The 6,170-nt window shown below is 50.8% G+C and overlaps 1 pseudogene; it reads left to right on the top strand.

Annotated features, from left to right (window-relative positions):
* The first annotated feature begins 3,117 nt into the window (after window positions 1–3,117).
* On the top strand, window positions 3,118–4,536 carry LOC144145455 (uncharacterized; annotated as a pseudogene).
* The last annotated feature ends 1,634 nt before the right edge of the window (window positions 4,537–6,170 follow it).

Below are 6,170 nucleotides of genomic sequence, written 5' to 3' on the forward strand. Positions count from 1 at the left end.
GACCACCTCGAAATTAAAAAAAAACAAGATGCCGAGCGCTCGTATGTACGTGCCTCGGAGCGACCGCTCAGCATTGACCAAAAAAATCCAAGCGTTCGTCCACCGCAACCGTGGCAACATTTGCTCGGAACGAGAGAGACTCCAGCGTTTGCCGTAATCGTGGCAACACTCGCTCGGAACAAGACAGACATGACATAGCTTGCGCCCATAGCGTGCGGTGATGTACAATGATTATCACTGCCAACAAAACGATGGAAGCTGACATTTGTAGCAACAATGATGGAGTAAAGTTAGTTTCGGCAGTGAAGAAGGAGTAAATCGGCTGAAATTGTGGGGATAAAACATCGTGATGGTCCTGAGGGTTTTGTACGGCTTTGCTACCTTTAAATCTTTCGCGTTAGTCCGAGTTTCCTACTTTTTGGTTTTCACGTGCTGATAAGGGTCCTGCGGTGCCTGTTTGGTGACAATACTAGTATGGAGGCCGCATGATATACCCAAGTAGGGTAGTCAGTTATGAGGGCTGAACCGACGGGCAGAAATTTACCAACACAATCAATTTCATGTCAACTGGCAAGGATGCGACCAGCCATGGCAGCATTTGCTTTGAAAGGGTCCAGCAGTGTGCGGGAAGTCACCGGCAAATTCTTTCCATGGACAAAATATTGTGACAGTTGTTATAGGAAACGTAGCATAAGTAGAGGCATTCCGCGCACAGAAATGTAGCATATTGTGAGCTATCCTTTGCATACGATGTTGTAGAATGAACTTTCAAGAGATATTTCGTGCCAAGCATTTGCTATCACTTCGCCTTTGTCACACTTGTTTCCGACATTTTGTAGAGTCAATGCATTGTCAACAATGCGCCAGGGCAGCTGGCTGAAGGCCAAGGAAATATATTGTAAAATTGTGAGTCATTCTACTCCATGTATGCGGACTATCAGCGAAGGTGAGGTGACAAAGAATTTGCAACAAAGGTACAGTGTCTTCACAAAATTCCTGCTGCGACAAACCAGTGACGTCCGTACTGGGGCGAAAAATTCCCATTTCAGATTCATAAATTCCATAGTTGCCGCATTAGTTGCGCTAGGTTCCTCTACAACTCGCCGCAGAATCCCTGCATTCTATTTTTGCAGCAGATAGATGTTTACGTCGGTATTTGTACGTTGTTGGACGCTAGCTAGCGCCACCTATGCATACTTTACGTAGCCTTCCAGAGGCACACCATGTACAGAGCTTCAGCCTTTCAGTGTCAACTGAATTCTACTACATCTGCGGGTCGGAAACTTTACCCATGCATTTGACGTTTTTTCCTCAACAGCATGCTTACTTTGCAGGCTTAATATTTAAGTTAAAAATACCCGTATGAAAGAGAGTGAGAGTAAACTTCATTTGAAAATAGGAAGACGGGAATGCGGAAACAGTTGTGGGTGAAGTCCTATTTCCAAGACCCGTATGAAAAGGAAACAGTCATTGTTCGGCCATTGAGGTAATTTTGGGTCAGTGCTGGGACTGCTGGCGCCATCTCTTGTTGACAGCACGCACACTAAAGCGCACCAATATATTGTTTTCTATATTTCTCCGTAATACATGCGAACAGAAGTCAGCCCCTACGGGTTCCGTCCGACCATCCAGAACCTGATAGACATCTGCTCACCTTATGGAATAGAAGGCTCCGGATTCTCGCTCTATACAGGCGGTCCGGTCGCGCTGCGCGCCACAAAGCACGGTTGCGCAAAATACAGCGTTCCATCGAAGAGTACACGAGTACGCTCGCGTCAGACCGCTGGATGGGAATTTGTGAATCTATCAATGGGCAGACTAACACGTCCAAGGTATGGTCCATGCTGCGCTCTCTCCTCGGTCAGCGCAAGACCTACAACGGCGCGGCTCGTGTGGCCCTCCGGGAAGGCATTAGCGCTCAGGAGCTCGCCGAACAGGCCGCTCAAGTGTTTCTTCCTCAGAGGACTCGCCCTACAGACACCACGTACAAGAAGGATGCAAGTTCTGAAGACCGCGAGCTATTTAATAGTCCCTTCACCATGCTCGAGCTGGAGCACGCCTCGCAGCATGCTAACGCACGTAGTACTCAGGAGCCGATAGAATGTGCGTTGCTCATCTACGCAATATGCCCTACGAGTACCAGCATGCTCTTCTCGTCGAGTTCAACCGTGTCTGGGAAATAGGGGTACTGCCCTCCGCATGGAAGTTTTTGTTGTCAAACCCATTCCGAAGCCTGGTAAGCAACCACATACCTTGTTAAATCGCCGCCCGATCTCTTTAACTTCATGTGTTTGTAAAGTAATGGAGAGCATAGTCAAAACACGCTTGCTGTGGTACCTTGAAGATCGCGACCTTTTGGCTCCTACAATGTACGGATTCCGCCCTGGGCTATCAACACAGCATGTGCTCCTCTGCGTAAAAGAGGATGTTCTCGACTCTAATTCAGTGCACCCACGAGTTGTTGTGGGAGTGGACATACGCAAGGCATTTGATGACGTTCCACACAGTACCATCATGACCAAAGCACGTGCCCTTGGCATCAGAGGTAAAATGTACAACTTCATAGCGGGCTTTCTAGAAGGGCGAAGCTACCAAGTCGAAATTGGCCAAGATGTCAGTGCTGTACGAGTCAACCAGGTAGGCGTTCCGCAAAGCTCGGCGATATCACCGACCCTGTTTAATATAGCTATGTATCAGCTGCCAAGACGCCTTGCGGACGTACCGGACCTTAAACACGCGGTGTATCCTGGCGATGTCACTGTGTGGACGCATCAAGGATCCATCGGTGAGCAGGAGGACGTCTTAAAAAGAGCCCTCAACAGTATTCACGACTACGCGACGGAAACAGGTTCACACACCGCCCCAGACAAAACCGAGTTCGTCGTCATTTATGGTGGCCGACACACCCCTGTCAAACAGGAAGAAAAATGGTCTTCTAAACTTTACATCGGTGATCGACCCATAACTCTGAAATCTACTATCCGAATACTCGGTATGCACCTTGACGAGAACCGCAAAGCGAGAACTTGGTTCCAACGGGTTACGAGGACCAGCAAACAAATCCTGCACGCTTTGTGCAGAATCTCTAACCCCGCTCGTGGAGTAAACGAACGTGAAATGCGACAGTTTGCTCAAGCTTTTCTCGTTTCCCGTATCATGTATGGACTGCCGTATCATCCGCTCAACCGCACGCAAATTCTCGTGCTCGATTGGCTACTTAACGAGGGCAAACGCATTGTTACTGGCCTTCCAAGGTACACGCGCCTCGATGCGCTCAAGAGCTGTAGCAAGCTCAACCACCTTTCTGAGCTCGTCGACATGCACATCCGCACACAGGAGACAAGGCTTCGCGCGACAAGTGCTGGGCGGTACACGCTCATGCTGGGCGCGACAAGTGCTGGGCGGTACACGCTCATGGCATCCACACATTGCTCACTCTGCCCAACAAAACACCGCCGTGGGAAGTCACTGCACTCACCGATGGCAAGCCACTTCCGCCGATATGGACCCCAATCAGCGAGTGCGGCGCCTTGCCTATGCCAAGAGGTATGCTAAGGCTACGAGCTCCCTCCCCATGACTGAACGCATCGTATACACGGACGCTGCACTTCCGGTAGATGGTACCAGCAACACTTGCTATGCCACTGCGTGGTACCACCAGACAAATGGGTTCCAGAATCGACGCCGTCATTTATCAACAGAGGCGATGTACAGCACTGCGCAGAGTTAATGGCCATTCTAGATTATTTCAAGTGGGCCCTCGAAACTTCATCTGCCACTGACCCCGTTCACCATCGTGAGTACACTGTTTCTCAGGCTGCCCATCGAGCATGCGCTAATGTTCTTTACACAGATCATGTGCTGCAGAAGATCCGACACCAGGCGTGCCTACTCCGTGAACGCGGTCACGATGTTACCATCCTCTGGGTCCCCGGGCATTGTGGTATTCCCGGCAACGAGAGGTCTCATAGATTAGCGCGCGCTCACCTTTACATCCCGCTAGCCAGAGCATCCGATACTCCTTTTCCTCTCCTAGCTAGCCCACGCGAGCTAGCAGATCTGATGGTAGACAAGTATTTCACAAAACAACAACGTGCGGCCTACCTCACAGCAGTTGGCAATCCATTATTGATACCACCGCTCCCTTCGAAGATATTAACACGGCGAGAGTCTGTCCTGCTTCGAAGAATTCAGACAGGCACACTCCTTACTCCTTTTTTGCTGAACCGTTTCGACAGAGGTGACACACCGCCGCCTGTAACTGGCACCTGCTCCACGTGCAACTGCCGCGCTGATCTCGACCACCTGTGTTGGGAGTGTCCCCTCTACATTCCAGCTAGGCTTCGTGCCCTGGCCACCATAAAACGGGGACCCTGGCCTCCTTCTCTCCGGACATGAGCCTGTCCGGATCCCAAGCCTCCGGATCGAACCACCGAGCTCTGGCGAGCACTCCTCCTGTTTCTTCAAGACCCGGCGGCGCCACCGGTTGGTGATCGGCCCCTCGACAGCCACAAGATTCAAGCGGCCCCCACTTAGCTGCCTCCAATGCGTCCGGTTAAAAAACGGAGGCAGCCCAACCCTTTCCCTCTTATAAAACACCGTAGTCCTTTCCACCGCAGTGCCCTCGGCACATTATAATGTGGAATAAACGTGGTTTCATTCATTCATTCAGCCCTTCAGGCGTTGCCGCTTTACGCTTTACCAACTCTTTTTCATGGAGTATTCTTTCTTCTATGCTCCCTCCTGTTTTAATAAGTAGATTGTAAGCGGTTCCGGAAGCTTGGGGATTGCGGGAACACGACCGCGGATAATTGAACATATCTCCCATCAGGTGTTAAAGGAGCCATGAAGAGAAAACACAAGTTTGGTTCATTCAAACGTTTGCCTCGTTAGAATCCTTCTAACACCACTTTTAACATAAACTTCGCTCAAATAAGCTACATAAATAGGAAAAAAGGAAATGGCCATACGACCCACTAGCTCATTTCCTGCAACAGAACATATGATGTCACATGTGACAGCTCTGGGATTGGGGGAGGGCGACAAAAGCAAACGCAAATTAGGCAGAGCTGATAAGCTTGCCCAACGAGCCATTTGCGCTTAAATTTAGGGCACATTCTTTTCAAGGCCGTAAGAATGGTGGGACAAGCAGTGGAAGTTACGAAAGCACACGTAAACAGAAGTGCCGATGCCTACTGTTGTTGGTACTGCGCGCACTATGCTGGGTTTAGCTGCACAGGACTCCGGGGCTTTGGGGTTGTGTCATAGCGCTTTCATTTCAGCTAACAGGAGCACTTCTAACTGCACCCAAAGTGCTCTCGCGAGTTCTGGCGTCTTCCAGTGGTCGGGCAGGAGCAGGGGCGTTGTGTTTCATTGGTCGATGAGGAGCACTTTTTTGGCGCCGAGAGCAGCCGAGAGCAGTTCTCGGTGCTCCGTCGCCAGCGACGGAGTAACAGGGAACGCCGAGAAAGTCACATGGCCTCTTTTGCGTCACTTCTGGTTTTATCCCCGGGTGGCGGAGGAAAAATGGCGGAATCAAGCAGCCGCGGTAGTCGCTCAGTTGGTACGGCAGCAGCTAAGCGCGGCCGTCTGAACAAGGAATTGCTGCTACTTTTAGATGATGAAAGCACCACAGATTCAAGCGCATGCTTATCATCGGACGGCAGCAGCAGCGACGACGACGACGATTTGACATTGCATGAGTTTATGTTCGAGCACCTGTTCATCCCGCCGGAGCAGCGACCCAAGGTAGAGTCGTATCTGGAAAAGACGGTGGACGCTGTTATCGTTCGCAGCTAATTTTTGGGAGACAGGATGGTGACCCCTTTATCATGAACATGAACATCCGCTCGGCTTCTTCATTCGTCGCCATGCGGAAGGCAGACACAAAACCGCCGGCACGTATCTGGCAAAACTGGCGAGGAATAACTGCGTGCGGACATCACGAGCGCGCGAAATGCTCCGGGAAGCGAGCGCGGGAAACGTTTGGTCACATGATTCTTGACATCTCGCCCTCCCCCTCTTTTCACTGCTCCCGGAGCACCGCGTTTCATTCGCGGGACGAAAGCACATGTCCCCGTTACTCCCGTGTGCTGCTCTGGCTGCTCGCTCCACTTGCTCCTGTTCGCCCAATGGAATTCGCCATCAGACTATACTTGCCGATTGACGCA

Source organism: Haemaphysalis longicornis, unplaced genomic scaffold (genome assembly GCF_048455015.1).
Source record: "Haemaphysalis longicornis isolate Haplotype H1 unplaced genomic scaffold, Haemaphysalis longicornis Haplotype H1 scaffold_7, whole genome shotgun sequence".
Classification (NCBI taxonomy): domain Eukaryota; kingdom Metazoa; phylum Arthropoda; class Arachnida; order Ixodida; family Ixodidae; genus Haemaphysalis; species Haemaphysalis longicornis.